General features: G+C 53.6%; 1 protein-coding gene across 6 annotated transcripts in view; it reads left to right on the top strand.

The window, feature by feature from the left end:
- GAS7 (growth arrest specific 7) overlaps window positions 1–20375 on the top strand; it is a 214286-nt gene that overhangs the window by 68652 nt on the left and 125259 nt on the right. The window contains exon 1 of one of the 6 annotated variants that reach the window (XM_007085955.3): window positions 5495–5652. The exons of the other annotated variants lie outside the window; for them this stretch is intronic. The gene's annotated coding sequence lies outside the window, so the exon portion shown is untranslated. Of the gene's footprint in view, window positions 1–5494; window positions 5653–20375 lie in introns of those variants that run through there. 6 annotated transcript variants of the gene reach the window in all.

Raw genomic sequence — 20375 nt, 5'->3', positions numbered from 1 at the left:
TCCCCTGAGGAGGTGGTGTTGAAGCTGACATGTAGACCAGCCATGGGAAGAGCTGGGAGAAGGGCTCTTTGGGCAGGAGTGACAGAGAGTGCCAAGGCCACGAGGAAGGGCCAGACTCGCCCCATCCAAGGAGGAGCTAGAGCAGCATAGTCTGTAGAACTTTCCACAGAGATGGGAATTCCGTATCTGGGCTGACCAATTGGCCACCAGCCGCACGGGATAGCCGATCACTTGAAACACGGTTAGTAAGACTTAGGAACAGAATTGTACGTTTTATTTTCATTTTGGCTGACTTAAATTTAACTTTCAGTGCCACAGGAAGCTGGTGCCCTTTCTGTTGAACAGCACAGGGGCTAACGGTCCGTGTGTCTGGAGAGAATCGTGTGAAGTAAGAGGAGATAGAGAGAGGCCGGACTTCATTGCTTCGTGCATTAGGCTACCTAGTCTGGGTTTCTTTTTTTCTAACATGGCGCAAAGCCTTCGGATGGGCTTACTTGAAAGTTCACATGATGTGATTGATGTTTTAGAAGTTCACTCTGGCTGCCACGTTGAGAGTGAATTGTAGGGGGGTAAGGGTGGAACAGGAGGCCAGTTAGGTCCTCGTGAGGATACGGGGAAAGCTGCTGGTGCCTTGAACAGGATGGCCACAGTGGAGCCAGAGAAACACGGATGGATTCCGTTGGAAGTGGGTCTGGCAGGAGTGGACGGGGAGGGGATGGAGAAGGTGGGAGAATTTGCTAATCCTAGATTTGGGGCTCAAGCAGCAGGAGGGATCATGGCGCCATTTGCTAAAACGAGGTATGGAGAGCACGTGTCCTTTTGGTTTGCTTTGTTTTTGGAAGCGACGAATATAGGCTCTTTTAGGGGGTTGGTTAGAGATGTCTCTTGAGCATCCGTGTAGAGATGGCAGGTAGCCAGGTGGTCATGGGGAAAGGCCAGAGCTAGAGAAAGGAAATCGAGGGTGTATAAAGCCAGGGGACAGGGTCAGGCCACTGAAGAGAGTGCGTTTATGGAGAAGAGGGGGAGGGGCAGGAGACTCCTATCCCGTTTGAGCTGGAGCATCCGAGGAAGATCCAGAAAGACCACTTGAGAAATGTGAGGTGCCCATGGCAGCCAAGAGAAGTCATTCTCTTGGTTTCCAGAAGGAAGAAACGTTGAATGCTACTGATTGGCCAAGGACTCGAGAAGAATCCAAGGTCAACAGCATGGAGGTCATGGGTGACCTTGGGAGAGCCGGCTCAGTGGAGGGAGTAGCAGAACATTGGGGCTAAGAAAGTAGAGGTCATGACCACAGGTACCTCTTTTGGGGAAAATATTTGCTGTGACCAGAAGCAAAGGAATGGGCGGGACCCGGAGGAGTGGGGATCAAGGGATATTTTTGTCTTTCGTTTTAAAGCTATGTGTTATGTGCTGATAGCTAGAAGGCAGGTAGTTTGCCTTTGATAGGAGGAGGGCCTTTTAGTCGCCATAATGGCGGGGTGGGGGGGAGGGACGGCTGCACATATGAGCCCTGATGGAGTTTGGGCCAAGGGCTGATGAGCACTTACTGTCCAACTGCTCCTGTCTTTCTAAGTGAAGCGAGAGGCAAGACCGTTATCTGAGACAATAGGTAGTTGTCCCAGTGGTGGAAAACAGTCCACAGGGGTAACTACAAGAGGACTGCACGTGGCCACATGGCTCGGATTGTGCTTCTCAAACTTGAACATGCAAATGGATCACCCAGGGATTTGTTACGATGCAGAGTCTGGGTTTTTTTTTTTTAATTAAAAAAAATTTTTTTAATGTTTATTTTATTTTTGAGAGAGAGAGAGAGAGACAGAGCGCAAGGGGAGGGGCAGAGAGAGAGATACACACACACACACACACACACACACACACACACACACACACAGAATCTGAAGCAGGCTCCAGGCTCCAAGCTGTCGGGACAGAGCCTGACGCAGGGCTCGAACTCACAAACAGTGAGATCATGACCTGAGCTGAAGTTGGAGGCTCAACCGACCGAGCCACCCAGGCGCCCCAGATTCTGGTTTCTGATGATGCTCCTAGGGCATGTTGACGACGCTGTCCTTGGGTCCCACTTTGAGTGAATGAGACTCCACAGCGCTTGTGCAATGAGAAGCTTAAGAAGACATGTGGTTCACTGATGTGTCCCAGAGATGCCTAAGTTATTTGCCCATTGAACTTACACTTCAGGCAGAATTGAGCAGGAATTGAGTCCCTATTCGAGATTTGCGGCCATCCATTGAAAGGCAGGTTCTTTTCAGCCTACATGTCCATCAACCGATGATGGATAAAGAATACATGGTGTTTGTACATATAATGGAATACTACTCAGCGATCAGAAAGAATGAAATCTTGTCATCTGCAACGACGTGGATGGAACTAGAATGTATCACGCTAAGCGAAATAAGTCAGAGAAAGACAAATATCATATGATTTCACTCATATATGGAATTTAACGTACACAGCAGATGAACGTAAGAGAAAATAACATAAAAACAGAGAGGGAGACAGACCATAAGGGACTCTTAAATACAGAGAACAAACTGAGGATTAATGGAGGGGTGTTGGGTGCGGGGGGGGGGGATGGGCTAAATGGGTAAGGGGCATTAAGGAGGGCGCTTGTGGGGATGAGCACTGGGTGTTATATGTTAAGTGACGAATCATTAAAATTCTAATCCTGAAGTCATTATTATACTATATGTTAACTAACTTGGATGTAAATTAAAAAAAACAACAAATAAAAAATAAAAAGACACTTCACTGTAGATATAAAAAATAAATAAATAAATAAAAGGTTCTCCTCAATGTCAGACCTATCTGGGAGATCTTTTAAAAAAAGAACAGGGCCTGAGTATTTCGATTTTGATTGGGATTCTGAATTAAGGGATGTAGGGTGGATTCCCAGGGTTCCCTGTTTTTCAAAAGCTCCCCTGGTGATTCTCATGTTTATCCAGGCTTGAGAAACACGGATCTAAAATACCAGGTCAAGGGGATGATCATGGGAGTAAGTGGCCCAGGTGGGGTGGAGGCAGGGAGGCCCCTAGGAGGTGCGGGCTCCTGTCTGTATAAACAACTTGAGTCACCCCAAGTCAGCATGCCGAGGCTGTTGTGGCTGTCTGATTTTACATAGTCCTTTGAAAGACATGCCATGTCAGCCAGCAGGAGCAGTGTGCCCATCAGGCTCCCCTTCTGGAATCTTCATAGGGTCCTGGGATGGCTCCTTGGGGCATCTGGTCTACCTTACAGGATTCGTGGGTTGGGGGACCCATTCGGGCCTGAGGAGGGAGTTGCTCAGATGGTTCTGCCAGTCCTTACTGGTCCTAGCCCTTCAGACAGTTTCAGAGAAGATTCTCCAACAGAGGGGCCCCTTGAGTCCTGCAGCCCGGTCATGAGCGAGGCTGGTTGCAAGGCTGAGAGCCCAAAATGTCATGAGGATGAATCGTCCCATCCAGTTGCCCAGAGCGATGACAAGAATCACGATAGAAGCCAGGGCCCAAAGCATCGCTTCACGTGGCGAGGAACTAATGCCTCCACAGCCAGCAAAGGGCCTGAGGTCTTCCAACAGCTGTGCGATCAGATTTGGAAGTGGATCCTCTTCCAATTGAGCCTTGAGATGATCACGGTCTTCACGGGCACCTTGATCGTGGCCGCGTGAGAAACCCCGCTTGAGGCTCAGGGTGTGGGCAAACTGGACCCAGGTCTCTGATCTGCAGAAACCGAGGTGCTAAATGTTTGTTGTTTGAAGCCATTCAGTTTTGGACTAATTGGTTAGGCGACGCTCTGTAACACACGGAAGGGGCCAAGGCCGCATCGCCAGAAGGTTCCGTCTCTTTACTTTCCTGTCTGCTGCTTCATTTTCTGCCTTAGCAACCTCTTCAGAAGGATTCTACACTCTTGGTGATCCTTAAAAAAAAAATAATAAATTAATTTTAAAAGTAAGAAAAAGAAAGAAATCAATGAGTGGGTAGCTTTCAAATGGAGCCCGGGGTGGCCTGGTTGGGTGGCTGCCACAGCCCCATCCCAAAATGGTCACTGGCAGGATGTGGAAGTGAGGGGATCCTTGACGTCGGCCTGGGTGGGATTTGAGAAAACCGCCCCAGCTCTGGGGCAGACGGGGAATCCAGATGGTCCGTGTCGTGGAAGTCGGTGGAAAAGCCTCGAGGCCTGAAGGCCAAGGCTTTGGGGAGACCAGAGGCAGCGAGGGCTGCAAAGAAACCGATGGGGAGGGGTGTTCCCGGTTTTACCTGCGTGTGAGAGCATTCGGGTCCACATCCAAGCGGAGAGAGTACCTACCGAGGGATCGCGCTGGCGAGGACGTCAAAGCAGGCACGGGGACACCATCCTTTTGTGTAGGCTGGTGGCAAGATTTTGATCACGCGTGCTAATAGGAGGCAGGGTGGCGGGCTGGGTTGGCAGACAATGAAATTAACCCTCGGAAAACGCCGAGGCTGCGAGGAGCCCCATAAATCACCGCGATTCAACTGTCTGTCAAACCTGAGTAATTCCTCCTACAAGTCTTTTTTCCACCAGCAGTTTCTGGTTCCTCCTCCTGAGGCTTTAGGACTCCCCAGCGAGGAGGCAAATAAATGGATCTCCGCCTCCCGCTTTCTCCTCTCTCTTTGCCTTCTTGGTCTCCCGTGTAGGCGTTCAGGAGCTGGCCTCATGAGCCGAGAGCATTCCTCGTGCCCAGCAGGAGAGAAGAGAAAACTCCTGGCCCTTCTCTGTCCCTGTCGTATGCTTCTCGGGGGGAAGTGGAGGCAGGCGGTCTCCAGTGAGTCTGGGGAGGAAGTGAGCTGATCGTGCTCTGGGGTTTGGGGTACGTTAGGTTTACGAGAGTCCAGCGCTGGGGAGGAGGGCCGGGCAGAGGGCCCTGTGTGCCCTGGCACGCTTAGCTGGTGCGCCCAGGGTGGCCAGTCTTGCGGGAGTCACGGAGGTACAGCTCTCTTCCCGATGCAGTGTTGTGTGCACGGGCACGTTTCCACTTTTGTACGGGGCTCCGCCCGGGTGGGATCACTCTCTCCCATCTCACCGGGCAGGCGGAGTGTTAGAGGATTCAGCTTGTGCGTGGCCATCCCACTTGGCCGCTTCCGCAAGAATCCCGGCGGTGGGGGGTGGGGGGAATACGACGGAGGAGCAGGTCCGGAAGCGTCTCTTCCTCCGTGCCAGGCATAGGAAGCGATCTGCCACACCCACCCCAGGGCCTTGGAACATGCCTCTCGGATCACTTGACCCCGTGACCGTGTTTAAACTTTTCAGGCCAGACGGACGTACAGAGTCTCTGCCTGCTCGGCAGAGAAGCCAGCGTCGATGGCAGAGACCTCGCAGGGCCACGCGGAACGAGTTCCTTCGTGGGGATGAGCGCATCCTGACTCTGTGGCCGGCTGGTCGGGCGGGTGCTGTTTGAAAACAGAGGTGCGGCAGAGGGAGGGCTGGACGGCGCGTCCCCGGCTCCCGCTGGGTTTCCCATGACTCACCGAGGTGCTGGACAAGCTTCGGAGACTTGTTTCGCAAGCGCCAGGAGACGTGCGGAGGAGGTCGTGGGAGCACTGTGCGGACAGGTGCACGTCCCGGACCCAGCGCTCGCCTTCACGCCCGTGGCCACAGCTCGGGCCCTCAGCTTTTTTGGTCATTTATATTCAGGAGGCGGTGAGTTGCTGGCACGGTGGCTGGCGGGGGAGGGGGACGAGTCTGTGTGACCCCGGTGCCTCCTCGAATGCCACCGTGTTCTCTTCCCCCCTCGGACCCTGGGGTGAGAAGTCCTGGCCCACCTTAGAAGACTTCCTTTCTGCTTGGTGCCTGGGTCACCTGATGGCCCTGCCCTCCTCTTGGGTCCATTCTTTGCAGGGAGGGCTGTCCTACCTGCGGGGGGGTGGGTAGGGAGTTGTGGTTTTAGTGTCTGCCTCCCTGGCCAGCCTAGCCCTGGGGTGGGGGTGGGGGTGCGGGTGGGGGGTCCCTGTGCGTCCCTCTCCTCCAGTTCACGTCTGCTAGCAGCTCTTTCGTCCAGTCACCCAGTGGAGCCCCCCAGGGAGGAGAGGGGGGCGGCGTGAGGTGAATGGGAGCGTCCTGACGGGAGACGGGGACGCCCCAGGGTCTCGCTGGTGGCAGGAAGTGGGTCCAGTGCACGTTTGTATCCGCCTTCCTCCCTGCCCCGAGTGAGGGCTGGCGTTGCTAAGCGCGGGCCTGCTGTGTCCGCCTGCAGATCCGACCCAAGGCACGGAGCCCGAGTGCGTTTTTACAGTGCTGAGGTATGGGTTTGCAAGAACTTGGAAAGCAGAGCAGCCTGGACCACGGAGCTCGCGGAGCCCACGGCCTGGCGTTTGCAGGTCATGGGTTTGCAAAAACTTGGAAAGCAGAGCAGCCTGGACCACGGAGCTCGCGGAGCCCACGGCCTGGCGTTTGCAGGTCATGGGTTTGCAAAAACTTGGAAAGCAGAGCAGCCTGGACCACGGAGCTCGCGGAGCCCACGGCCTGGCGTTTGCAGGTCATGGGTTTGCAAAAACTTGGAAAGCAGAGCAGCCTGGACCACGGAGCTCGCGGAGCCCACGGCCTGGCGTTTGCACGTGTGCCCTGGACAGCCTTGAACCAGTTCCACCTGACTTACACGCCCGGCAGGTTCTGGGTATCCCAGGGAGCACAGCCTGTGGGGGATCGGGACCCGGCAGAGCCTGGGGTGTCTGAGCACCTGTGCTCTGCCCTCTCCCTCTGGTTCCGGGAAGAAAGTATTTATGGAGCACCTCGTGGGCACGATGCAGAGGGGACAGTTGTGGCCGCTTTGGCTCGAGGGCCAGTGGGGGAGGCCAGCCGTAAGCAGGCATCTGCAGGAAATGTGTGCAGGGCATCACAGAGGCTCAGAATAGGGGGACGAGCAGGACGGGGCACCTGGGTTGCCTTGAGTCACTTGAGTGTCTGACTCTTCGTCTTGGCTCAGGTCGTGCTCTCAGTCTGTGAGTTCGAGCCCCACATTGGGCTCTGAGCTGACAGTTCAGAGTCTCCTTGAGATTCTCTCTCTCCCTTTCTCTCTCTCTCTCTCTCTCTGCCTCTTCCTCACTCTCTCTCTTTGGAACAGAGGTTCCAAAGGGATGCTCGGGAATCACATCGGGGAACTTGCTTCCGTACTGTTTGTTTTGTTTTGATTTAGAAGATGTTTGGTCTGGCCCGGCCGAGGGATGGGCAGAGAGGTAAGACGATGAGGGAAGGAAGTTGTTTCTTCTGATAGGACCCGTTCTATGGCCGGGGTTAAAAACCAGCTCAGCGCTGCTGAAGCAAAGCAGGGAACGTTGGGACTCCCCTGTCACTCTCCATTAGCTCCGAAGGTGTCAGGATATGTGGTTTCTCACTGCACCTGCGTTGCTGTTCCCACCCCTTAGGCCGACCTCATGTTGAGGACTCCGGCAGGGGTGCCTGGGGGGCTCAGTCGGTTAAGTGTTCACTCTTAGTTTTGTTTCAGGTCATGATCTCACGGTTTCATGAGTTCGAGCCCCGCATCGGGCTCTGCGCTGACAGTGTGGAATCGTGGAATCTCCTTGGGAGTCTCTGTCTCCCTCTCTCTTTGCTCCTCCCCCACTCACTCTCTCTCTGTCTCTCTCAAAATAAGTAAATAAGCTAAAAAAAAAGAAAAAGAAAAGAAAAGACTCCCCTGAGAATGGAGAGGTGTGGCTCCCCTTGGGAAAGCAATGGGGTGCCAGCACCCTAACAAGGAGACTGGGGGATGGGCAGGCAGGATCAACACGCGTTCACCACTGGTTCCCGAGAACGTGAAGGAGCCAGGAAGGATTTGTGGCTTTTGTTTTGCGTGCCAGAGGTGGTTTTGAGTAGGTGGATGCTGTCCTGGCAAACGGAAGAGGGACGACGTGGGGGGAGAAAGTTTGGAGAGATCTTAGCGGTTGAATAGATGGGACCTGGGAAGTCCCTTCCTTACCCTCCTCCCAGATATGATGCTTTCTTTATTTTTACTTCCTCTGCTCCCCAGCTGGTCACTGACACCTGGGTGGTGGGAACCCAGCTGGGTGTGGGCACCAAAGGGATTGTTTCTCAAGGACTTGGTTCCCACCGAGGGTTAAAATAAGCCGTACGAAACTCATGGTCTCTAAAGGCCACGTTGGAGGTGATTGAGTATGGGGAGTTGGATATGAAATGGAAACATTGAAGAGGGCTGATTTGGGGTTGGGCTTCTGGGGGCTGGGAATACATACGTACATAATATACGTATATATTTATATAGATGGGTGGGAGTGGTTTGGGAATGGAATTTGGTTTTGCACATGTTGCATTTGAGATGTTAGTGGCCTGTGTCTCTGAGGAAGAGTGTGGTTGATCCCATGAGTGGGGCCCGTGGAGGGACTGGGGAGTGATCCAGAGAGAGTGGGGGGCAGGCACAGAATCCGAAGGAGGCTCCAGGCTCCTGGCTGTCAGCACAGAGCCCCACGCGGGGGCTCGAACTCATGAACCACAAGATCATGACCTGAGCCAAAGTCGGATGCTTAACCGACGGAGCCCCCCGGGCGCCCCTACAGTGAGCATTTGCCCAAGTCAGCCTGCCAACACCTGCGTGTCACAATGCCCCTTGGGATAAAAGTGACTCCCTGGTCAAATAACGTTGAACCTTGAACAAACGAATATTCGTTCTTTCTTTCACCACCTTTTTATTGAGCACCTGTTACACGTTAGGTTGGAGGTGCCCGGTGTTTCTAACAAAAGCCTCTGCTTTCACCGCTTAGGTTCTCTTGGGGAAAGCAGACGATAAAATAACTAGATGATGTGCTTTCGAGCTCGTGAGGTACTGTTTTCCTGTCGCAGAGCAGAGGGCAGTGGGAGGTGATGTTTTAGATGGTGTTGACAGGAAGTCTCTGTGGTCCCTGATATTTAAACAGACCCGAGTAAAATGAAGACGCAAGGAAAGAGTGTTGCAGGGGGAGGAAAAATGCACGCACATGGGCGGAGAGGTGGACATACGCTTGACCCCTCCATCGTGTCTGGAATAGAGGGAGGGAGAGACGGGGAGATCATTCAGGCCGCTGTGGACACGGGCTTTTTACTCTGCGGAAGATGGGGATCCACTGTGGAGATTTGAAGCAGGACGTGATTTTTTTTTTAAAATTTTTAATGTTTGTTTATTTTTGAGCGAGAGAGACAGAGTGCAAGCAGGGGAGGGGCAGAGAGAGAGAGAGAGAGAGAGAGAATCCGAAGCAGGCTCCAGGCTCCGAGCTGTCCGCACAGAGCCTGATGCGGGGCTGGAACTCACAGATGGTGACATCATGACCTGAGCTGAAGTCGGATGCTCAACCGACTGAGCCACCCAGGCGCCCCTCTCGGGATTGCTTCTTAAGGATTTAGTTGACAACCAAGGGTTAAAATTAACAGTCCTATGAAACCCACGGTCTTTAAAGACTTTTTTTTTTTTTTTTTTTTTTAAGCTGTTCTCTTCCCACAAACCCACGGGAGCGCTTTCTTTTGGCGTTCAGGCAGAAACGGTCGTACTTTCCCTGAGCCCGCTGGCTTCTTTTAAGGACCAAGGACCGTTCAGCCAAACGCATTGCCCTCCTTGCACTGGCTGCAAAGCTCGTGCCAGATCTGGGGCCCACCTCGTGTGCCGGAAGATTGCATCACCGGTGTCCCTGACTTCTCCCAAACTTCATCATAGTTTCTTTCTTTCTTTTTTTTTTTTAAAGATTTATCTTTCTTTAAAAAATATTTTTCCTTTTATTGCAGTACGGTTGGCACACGATGTTCCACGAGTTACGGCGAACAGCAGAGCGATCTGTCAGTGCTGTTAGAACACCACTGACTACATTCCCCATGCAGTTGCTTTCATCCCCGGGACTTACTCGTTTCATAACTGGAAGCCGGGACCTCCCCACTCCCCTTCCCCTTACTTTCTCTGCCCTGTGTTCCCTTCATTTGCCGCTCTAGGTGTCTGGTCCAGAAAGAGGGAGCGTGGGGACGCAGATTCTCTTTCTGCAGTCCTGATGGTGAGAGGGAAGCCTCATTTTGTGCTCCCTCCGTCCTGCCACCCTTTTTCCCTGCTCCAGTGTGGGGCCGGCTAGACTTGACTTTCCTCCTCTGGGTTCGGTGCCCCCCTCCCTCCCAACGCGGGAAGCAGCCACTGCACGGGTCGGACGGCAGCTTGCCCTGCGTCATTAGGGATGATTTACTTCTCGGGCGGAGACCCCGGCCTGCGAGTCCACACGGACCGCACGCTGACCTTGTGGAACAGGTGCTGGTGACGCAGCCAGGGGCCAAGGCACTTTGTGCAGAGGGGAGGTGCTTGGGCCGCCCCTTCCTGAACCCCTCATCGCCGCTCAGAGTCCCGCAAGGTTCGAACCAGGAGAGATGTTTGCCAGCAGCCGGGCTGCCTGGGGTCCTCATTCTCCCCTTCCCTCCCTCGGGCAACTGTCCCCCAGTGCTCCGGGCACTGTCTATGACCACACTGGCTCCCTAGTTTATTCTCTCCCTCCCTGCTTTCCCCTCTCCTCCCTCTCCCCTCCTCTCCCCTTCCCGCATCTTTTCTGAAACACCACAAGTGTTTTACCCCCTTTTGTGTACCGGAACCATCCCCGATGAGATCGTACCTTCCCAGCTCTGCTGCTGGGGGGCTTCAGGGTTTCACCCTCCCTCCTCTTCCTGAACCCACGCCCCCCCTCCCTCCCCCGCAGGCTGATGCCATTTTTAGTTTCCAGTAGCTTTCTTTATGGAGGATCCTCAAGATCCTGTGGGTTTGAGCACCAGAAGGGCCCTGGAATCTAGCTCGGATTCCATTTCTCTGCAGCCAGAGGGCCGCAGGGTGACATCTCCCCGCAGAGACCCCCTCATGGCCAGCCTGAGCCCTTGAGGCGTGTGGAGTCTGTTTTCTTTATAATGGTGAAGGCTTCCCAAATGTCTGAGGAAGCTGTTCAGAAAGCCCTCTCCATCCATCCATCCATTCATTCATTCATTCATTCACTCCACATGAGTCAGAGAAGCCTTATTGATTTTCTTTGGTATGTTTGCAAGGTGTGTCCGCTGGGACCTGTGGGTAGTGTAGACACCCAGTGTGGACACTTGGCCCTCTGCGTCCCAGGGGCTTACAAGTTCGTGTCCCGGCTGGGACAGACACGGGCCACGTTCCAGCCTACACCGAGGCGGCGGTGGCGATGGGTGCCCCTCCGAACGCATCCTGGTCTGGCACCCGGTCACTGCCCCCATCCCCCGGGAGAGGGCTTCCTGCTTAGCAGAGATTGGGGTAGTTTGCGTGCACAGCCCTCTTGGGGACGCCAGGCTGAGCTCGCTCGGAACCCTGGGCAGGTGGCATATCTCCATCCCCTGGACTCTCCTTCTCTGATGGGTTTTCCCTTTTGGGTTTTCCCCAGGCACACCCGAGCCTTGGGATCAACTTTCAAGAAACTAAGTGGGAACTCAGTGGGAACACAGGTTTCCCATTTGCTTAGAGGAGAAAAAAGGTAATGTTTTGCGTAACCGCTGGGATTTATGGGCCCTTAGCCGGTACCTGCTGGTGCCCCGCGGAGGTCCTCTGTGGAACTCATCCGGGAGCTTGGAAGCCACGTCTGGTGGTCCAGTGTAGTCTCGTGGATCTTCCTCTCGCTGGGGTCTCTCTGGCATCCGTGCTCTGTCAACCTTTGTCCTCTGACGGTGACGTGGCTAGCCCTGATGTGTTATTCCCAGGAACGAGTGGCCACGCAGTGTCCCGGAAGTCTCCTTTTTGCCCTCTCTACGGTTCTGTGTGACGGAGCCTGAGTCCAGCTGGGGGTGATGCCCGGTCCGCACAGCAGGATCTCTCAGGATTGTTTTCATCTACACTCCACCCTTGAGGATGTATTCACCAGCTTTGGTGTGAAGTCAGAACACTTAACCTGCCAGCGATTTGTGTGGGTTCCAACAGCCTCTGCAACCCACGTGCATCCCTTTTCCTGTCACGTTTAATTCCCTGCCCTCCGCTTTTGCTCAGACTCGGTCGCCATCCCCTCCGCCCGTGTCCAGAGCCCGGGACGAGCCCAGGTTCCTCACGATGGTTTCGTAGCAGGGGCCGTTCCGGGTAGCGTAAATTTTGTGCCAAGGCGGAGGAGACAGGATCGCTGCTCTCCCAGCCTTGCAGGGACCCACGGAGACCCTGCCTCCCTCCCAGATAGTGTCAGTGCCAGAGTGCACACATTCCAGGCTGATTAGCTAATGACTTTGGACCGGGCTAGTGCGATGCCAAAAGTGTGATTCACTCAGTTGCAGGTAGGGACAACGGTGAGCATGCTCCGTTGCCATGGGGACGTGAACACCGATTCATCTCCAAGCAGAAAGAATTCACTGCCACTCCTCTGGGATGTGGACGTCTCCCACACCGCTCCCCCGGGCACTCTGCTCTCCCTCGGGCTGCAGTGCGCCCCTTCCTCCTCCCCCCCGCCCCCCGTGTCCCCCATCCGCTGTCGCTCCCTCCTGGTGGGCGCCCTGGTCCCCCGGGTGCAGCGGACACCCCTCGCTGCTCTGTGGGTTCAGTCACCATCTAGCCACACCTCCGATGCCTCGTCTGAAGCCCCAGTGACCGGGTTGTACTCGACCGAATGCTTTCTTGAGGTGCGGCCCTGTGACGAGGTGACAAGGGCGAGGCTTTAAAGTTGGACAGATGTGGCTCAGGTTTCTGTCGTCATTCATGAGCTCCGTAGCCTTGGGAAAATGTTTTTCTTCCTCCTCCGTGTCCTCCTAGGGAAATTGGGGCAGTCCCTACCTTACCGGGCTGCAGGAGGACGAGACGGAAGCGTGTCAGAGCGCTTCGCACATCGCTCCGCGTTTGCTTTCGTTCTGTCTCTTCTGTGTCTCAACAGCCCAGGGGGCCCCGGGGATCGGCGCTGGGACATCCTGTGAAGTCGGCTAGGAGGCCGGCACACCCAGGGACGGTTGTCCGGAATGCAGAACTCCGGGCCGCGCGCCCCGTCCGCCTTGCGCCACTTGGGTGTTCTTGGGTCGCAGACGCCAGAAACGGATTGTGGCTGACATGAAAAGCAAAGGGGAAGCCATGGGAGAGATGCTGCGGCTCGCAGAGTGGGCAGGGGGCTGGGGGAGCCTGAACACCCGACAGACACCGAGGTGCTCGCTTGTTGGAGGCCCTGCAGGAAGGGGTGGCGGGCACGGTGTCAGGTGGTCGGGTGTGACGGACGAAGCCCACCCATCTCTCAGGGGGTCGGCCCAGAGTCTGGCGGTGAGCATGGGCCACATGCACCTGTGTCCCGTGAAAGACCCCTTCGGATTTGGAGCGGACGAGCTGGTCCTGGGATTCCCAGTCTTGCAGAAAAAGCGCCCGGTGTGTCGGGGGGCGGGGAGAGAACTCCCTACACGAAGCGGGGCACTGTCCAGATGGGTGGTGACCTCACTGGACCCCATGGTTTCTTGTTCCTTTTGGTTTTTTAGTGTTTATTTTTGAGAGAGAGAGGGAGAGGGAGAGAGAGAATCCCAAATAGGCTCCGTACTGTCAACACAGAGCTGACAATCGTGAGATCACCACCTAAGCCCAAGTCAAGAGTCGGACGCTTAACTGACGGAGCCCCCCGGGTGCCCCCGGACCCTGTGGTTTCTGATAGGACTTCTCTGATGACAGGGAGGAAATACGAATGAGCGTTACTGGGTTTGTAGCCCTTATTCTCCCCCTGAAACCTGCTCACTGGTATGTGTAGTCAATAACCAAAGTTTCCTCAGATTCAGTCAATTTTGCATGAAATTTGTCCACAGAAAATTACGGAGATTCTAACAAACCCGTCTACCACACGTAGTTTTAAATCAGCTTTACTGAGCGGTAATTTGCGGTCAAGAAGAATTTACCCATGTTACCTGTACAGGTCAGTGACTTGACAAATGTAAACAGTCATGTGACTGCCAAAGCACAGGGCATCTTTCCAGAATGTTCTCTCTTGTCCATGTGCAGGCCGTTTCTCTCCTGTCCTCCCTCATCTCCTCGGGTCACCCTGGAATCTGGCTTCTTTTGCACAGGGTAATAGCTGAGATTTACCCATATTTTTGTATCAGTGGTTCACGCCTTGGGATTTCCTAGTAGAATTCCATTCGCTGGATATACCATAATTTGCTTCATTTGTCAATTGATGGGCATTTGGGTTGTTCCCAGCATTGAGCTGTAATGATTAATTCCGCTGTGAACGTTTGTGTTCGAGCCTCTCGGACGTGCTTTCCTCTCTCTTGCGTGAATACTTAGGCGCGAAGGTGCCTGCTTATATGGCGAGTGATGTGTGACTTTATGAGAAATGGCAAAACTGTTACTTCCGTGAATTGTGCTTTTTAGGTCTTAGAGAAAACTTTTCTTACGCTGAGGTCCTAAAGTAGTCTAAAACTCCTCTGAAAGTTTTATTTTTTAAAAATTAAAAAAATTTTAAAAATTCTTTGTTTTTGAGAGAGACAGAGAGAGAGGGAGACAGACAGACAGAATGCAAGTGGGAGAGGAACAGAGTGAGAGGGAGACACAGAATCAGAAGCAGGCTCCAAGCTCTGAGCTGTCAGCACAGAGCCCGACGCGGGGCTCGAACCCACAAGCTGTGAGATCATGACCTGAGCTGAAGTCGGAGGCTTAACTGACTGAGTCACCCCGGTACCCCTATTGTAATTTTTTGATAGTTACAATTTATCAGAAAATTTCCTTTGTGGTCCTAGTTTGTGAGGAGTTTTAATGGTCAGATGCTTTTTCTGCATCTAAATTATATTTTTCTTGTATAGTCTTTTAATGTGGTGTGTTTAACTAATGAGTTTTTTTGATGTTTTAATATCCCTCTCTTCCTGAGATTAAATAATGTTTGTTTAGGATTTTTACAGTTATGCCCTGTGAGGTTAGGAGGTAGGCTTTTAAGTCTTTCATTGTTTTCTTTGAAGGTCAGTACAAGGTAGTGTAAGAGGAACTGAGTGTTTTTTCTCTCCGTTTCTGGAAGAGATTTATATAAGATTAATGTCTTTTCTTTCAAGGTTTGAGAAAACTTGTCGCAGAACCACAGAGATGTGTTGTAGCTTTTTAAGGTAGAGTTTAGGCCACTGAATCGATTCCTTTGAAGGTTATAGATCTATCTAGGTTTTCTGTTTCCTCTTGAGTCAATTTGGAATTTTTAGTTTTTCTGGAGAATGATCAGCGATCAGTGATGAGAGGTAGCAAATGACCGGTCAGTGCCAAGACTTGTGGGGAAAATAGGACCTTAGTGATTCATGCTCCCAACACCCGAAAGGTAGAAGGGGGGAGATCAAAGTGACTGCGTCCCAGGGTTTTTGTATTATTCAGAAGGAGAAAAGAGCTATCGATTATCTTTGTGCTTGGGAGTTGAGAGTACATGTTAAAAATGTCTGTATAACTGCCTAAGTCACCTAAGTAGTATATAAATAGACCAGAATTGCCAAGCGTTCAGGGGCGGGAGGGAGAATAAAGAAAATGCATTCAGGGGCGCCTGGGTGGCTCAATCATTTGCGCGTCCAACTTCTGCTCAGGTCGTGATCTCACGACCCATGAGTTCAAGCCCCGCGTCGGGCTCTGTACTGGCAGCTGAGCCTGGAGCCTGCTTCCGATTCTGTGTCTCCCTCTCTCTCTGCCCCTCCCCTGCTCGTGCTCTGTCGCTCTGTCTTTCAAAACTAAAGAAACATTAAAAAAAAAAAAAAAGTAAAATGCAATCAACCTGGTAGAAAGCAAGACGGGAGGAAGCCAACCAAAACAGCAAAGAGAAGAGTGTGCTAAAGAGAAAGCACGTCATGGCGATGACCTTTGGGTGTTTCTCCTTAGCGTTCCACACACAGGCCCCTGCACCGTGACCGCCTGTCTGCTGTCTCTCTCTTTCTCTCTCTGTCTCACGGGAAGCAGACTCTTCTGGCTTCTGGGCCACTCATCTGCTCATTCTGAGTGCCTGGCATACAGAATGTGCCTAGTAAGTTTGGATGAGTGTGGTGAGCAAATACACCCTGCAGACAGAGCCACTCTAGCAGGTTCTGTGGCTCTAGGGACATTTTAATCTGTGCTTGCCTTGGTTGATCCGTGAGTTAGGGACTGAGGAAGGAGCTACAGCCTTGAATTTGATGGGGGGGCGGGGGGGGAAAGCCACTGAAACCACCATTAAATTCCTCTACTGTGCGTGTAGCTGTTATGTGCTTGGTGGGTACGAGGGGGGCCCCGGGGACCTCTCGTACAGGGGATGAGGTGGCCTGAGTGCTTCTCAGACATTAACACACTCACGATTCATGGGGGGCTGGGGGCATTTGTGAGGGCACAGATTCTGATGCAGGAGTTCTGGGGCGGGGCCCGGATGCTGCATTTCTGACAAACCCCGTGGACCGTGCTTTATGGAGCAGGGCTTCAGGTTATTACCTACGCTGATACCCTGCCTGGATGCTTGGGGACAGCACAGTGGCCCTGTACTTGGAGAATAGGCTCAGATGGAAATTATTCTAACTTCCGGGGCTGTTACTAGTGAACGTGAGGGCTCCAAGCCCCTGCCGGTGCAGGGAGGGGTACCCCTTGGCCTCATACTGTGCGACTCCAGCTCTGTGCAGGGCGGGGTGGAGGTGGGGGGCCTGGGATGGAAGGAGTTTGCCGAGCTCCCTGCATGGCGATCACACTCTTCCTCGGTTTTCTCGTTTCTCAAGCGGAGCCACATGGCTTGTTCAGACACGTCGCCTCCTGGGAAGCTCTCATCTTGGTGATTCACATGTCACTTGTCACTGTTCTCCAGTACCGTCACACTTTATCTGTGCAATCAAAATCCCATTTCCTTGCCTCATTCCTGCGAGCCTCCGCCCGCCTGTCCCTCTCGTCCTCGGGTTCTGGTTTCTGTCGTGCTGTCCGCCCTGGGCAAGACAGGCAGCCCTCACTCCCCTCTCTTCAGAAGCACGACACGGGCCAGGGACAATGACGTCCTCACACCCACCTTTTTCTTCTTTTTTAGTCTCTCTGCTCTTAGAGAAATGCACAAACCCAGTGGGCAATGCCCCAAATCGCAGATAAGCCACTAATGCACTGATCCTGGGGCCAGACAGACCACGGGCGCCATCGGGGCTTCGGGTCTCTTTCCCCAGCTTGTCCCGTCACGTTGTGGAAATGGTGCAGGCAAGCGGTCTGTCCCCTTCCTCCCCTGTGTTCATATCAACTCCTGTGCATTGGAGTCTGGGAGGCTTGTGGATATAAAGATCTTCCTTCACTAAGTGACGGACCCTGGGGTTTTTTCTGTGGGTGTGGTCTGGATCAAGGGTTTTACAGCCACAAGATCCTTTTACACAGCAGGACAGTCTGGAATTGGAATGTCTTCAGGACTGTCCCTAGACCTTGGGCAGGGGAAGCCTGGCTGCGTGCTTCTTAGCACACTCCCAGACCTCAGCGCAGTCCTTTGTCCCTTTGCTTTCTCTGGGATGGGCAGAGGTGACACAGGCCTACGGGATGGGGCTCATCACCTCCGGCGTAGCTGCCGTGGAATGGACTGTAGTTAACGCAGGGGCCGCTGGTGGGGGTCTGCGTGCCAGCTCTGTGTTTTTTTTTTTAATTTTTATTTTTTTTACATTTATTTATTTTTGAGAGACAGAGACAGAGCATGAGCAGGGGAAGGGCAGAGAGAGAGGGAGACATAGAATCCGAAGCAGGCTTCAGGCTCCGAGCTGTTGGCACAGAGCCCGAGGCAGGGCTCGAATCCACGAACTGTGAGATCGTGACCTGAGCCGAAGTTGGACGCTCAACTGACTGAGCCCCCCAGGTGCCCCCCCCTTTTTTAAAAAAATTTTTTTTTTTTGCCAGCTCTGTGTTAATACGACTCCAGCCTTTCTTTTTTTCTGAACCTTGCCTGAACAAACTGTTGGGCCAGGCAGGTAACGGTGCTGAGAGAGCAGGTGGAGACATCAGAGCCTTTTTCAGCTGCCCGTTAGAATCGCCTGGCAAGCTTGTAAGACGGCCGTCTCCCAGAGCTCTGTTGACTGGGTCTGGGGATTTCTGGGCATCAGGTGCTTTTTAAGGTCCCAGATGATTCCCACGGGCAGCCAGGGTTGAAAGCCACCACGTCAGAGAATGGCGGAGAAGGCGGCCCCAATTCCCTTCATACTGTCAGAGACGACTTTAGTATACGGCCTTCTTGATTTTTTGGGTCACGCCTGAAACTTTGAGGTGTTCATGGGAAATTGCCTCGTTTTTATACATCAGCTCCTGGTCTCTGACATGTACTCGGATGGGCTGGGCTGCACCACGTGGCTGAGTGTGTTTGTCTTCCCACAACCTGCCCCCCCTGCGTAGGCCGGTTTTCTGTTCTGGTTCTTGGCCCCGGACTCTGAGCCCAGCTCTGTAAGAATGATGCTGCTGAGCACAGACGCCTGGGCGGTTCTGTTCTCTGGCCTGCTGCCCGGGGACACCCCACCGGTGGCCTCTGAGTAGGGCCGTCTGACTGGGTGGCTCCCCAGAGTCCTGGCTGGGCCAGACCCGGGGGCTGTGAGGTGTTGGGTCGCAATGGGGGGAGGTGGGAATCCGGAACCTAGTCCCCGTTTTCGAGAAATGGCAAACCTCAGACATCTGTGTGTTCTGCCCCCACTTCCCAGATTATGACCTGCCCACGAGAGAGCCTCCGCCCCTCTCTCCCGAGCAGCCTCCTGATTTTGGAATCGGGCCAGATAAACGGCCTCTTCGCTGGTATTTTCTCTCTGAGGTCGGGCCAGAAGCCTGGCGAGCTGGGTGCAGCCCGTGGAGGCAGAAACTGGGGACGGAGAGGGGGCATGGCCCGCTGATCCCGGCTGGCGTCGGGTAGTGACCCTTGGGGAAGAAGGAACTGTAGGCTTCGTGTCCTCGTACCTGACTTTTCCTGACAGACCTTGAGGCCTTAAGGCCCATTTGAAAATGAGCCTCTCAAAACACCTGACAGGTCTTGCAGCCACCAAAGGGATCGTCTCGGGTGCTGCATGCGTTATGGGAATGGCTGGGCTTTGGGGAACCCCTGTGTTGCCGCATTGCTTCACGATCCGGGTTTGCAGACCACAGCGGAAGCTTCTGACTCTGGTTTTGGTCCCTGTGTGTCCCTAGAGCTGTCTGCCCTGCGTTGTGCACGTGTCCCGACAAAGCACTTCCCGCGCCAGCCTCTTTTGGGGTTGTGGGCAGAGCGGGGAGGGGAGGACTTTCTCCCCGATGCTCCATTCTCTTTGGGGTGACTTATGGGCTGACACCTTTCGCTCGTGGCTGTCTGACTCTGACCCCTGCTTCCCCGATCAGACTCCTCTTTTTTTTTTTTTTTTTTTTTAACATTTATTTATTTTTGAGAGACAGGGAGAGAAAGAGAGAGAGAGTGCGAGTGGGGAAGGGGCAGAGACAGAGAGACACAGAATCTGAAGCAGGCTCCAGGCTCTGAGCTGTCAGTACAGAACCTGATGTGGGGCTTGACTTGTGAACCATGAGGTTATGACCTAGTTACCCAACCGACTGAGCCCCCCCAGGCGCCCCCAGACTCCTTCTCTTCCGTGTGTAATAAAATCTCTCTCGGCTTCTTTCCTAGAATGACCCTGGGGATTGCATTTAGGGCACAGCTGGATACTGTAGGCTATACCCTCATCACCTCAAAGCCCTTAATTACATCTGCGAAGACCCGTTTTCCAAATGACATAATATCCACTCCTGGCTGTGGTTCTCGAGCCTGGCAGGACGCCTTTGGAGCCCACGCGGTTTCTAGGCCACCGGATCGGCCATGGCGGGCTTAGAAATGCCAGACCACGCCATCGAGGCTCTCCTTGTGCCCCGGCCTCTGCCACAAGAATCCCAAGCATGGAAGCCAGACCCTCAGACCCCACGGCTCACAAAGCGGGCTCCCAGCGTGTGGAGGTTGAGTGAGAGGGCCGAGAAGCTCTGGTGTATTTGAAAATCCCATTATCCAAGCATCTTTGGACTTCTGTTGGCATTTGCATGACTACCTGGGCTCTGGCAAAAGGTGTGTTTGAGAAGTGAAAAAAGGGAGTGAGGCTGAGCCCCTCCGGCCCCCCACTACAGCGGGGCTCTCTTTGGCGATATCTCTGGAGGGAGGTGACTCACTGGGGTCTGAGCGACAAAGAGACTGCTATGGCTCCAGGACAGAAAGCCCTTCCTCCGCCCCTGGCTGCCCGTCCAAAGTGGGAACCCGGGGCTGGGTGTCCTCAAAGAGGCATTTGGCCGAGCCTGGTGCTGCCTGCCATTCACAAGCCTATGAAATGCCTGCACACACCTGGGGCACGCTGCCGACAGTTTGAACCTCAGTTTCCTCCCCTGTAAAATGGGTGTAATTACAGAACCAACCTCACGGGGCAGAGTAAAGCTCGAACGTGTGTAAACGGATGAGAACAGTCAGGCCCGTGCTAAGCGTCACATAAGAGCTTCCTGCTGTGCTCGCGATGATCTGAAAATAGAGACGATTTCAGATTACCTG

Source organism: Panthera tigris, chromosome E1 (genome assembly GCF_018350195.1).
Source record: "Panthera tigris isolate Pti1 chromosome E1, P.tigris_Pti1_mat1.1, whole genome shotgun sequence".
Lineage (NCBI taxonomy): Eukaryota > Metazoa > Chordata > Mammalia > Carnivora > Felidae > Panthera > Panthera tigris.
This window is presented reverse-complemented; position numbering and strand designations above follow the sequence as displayed.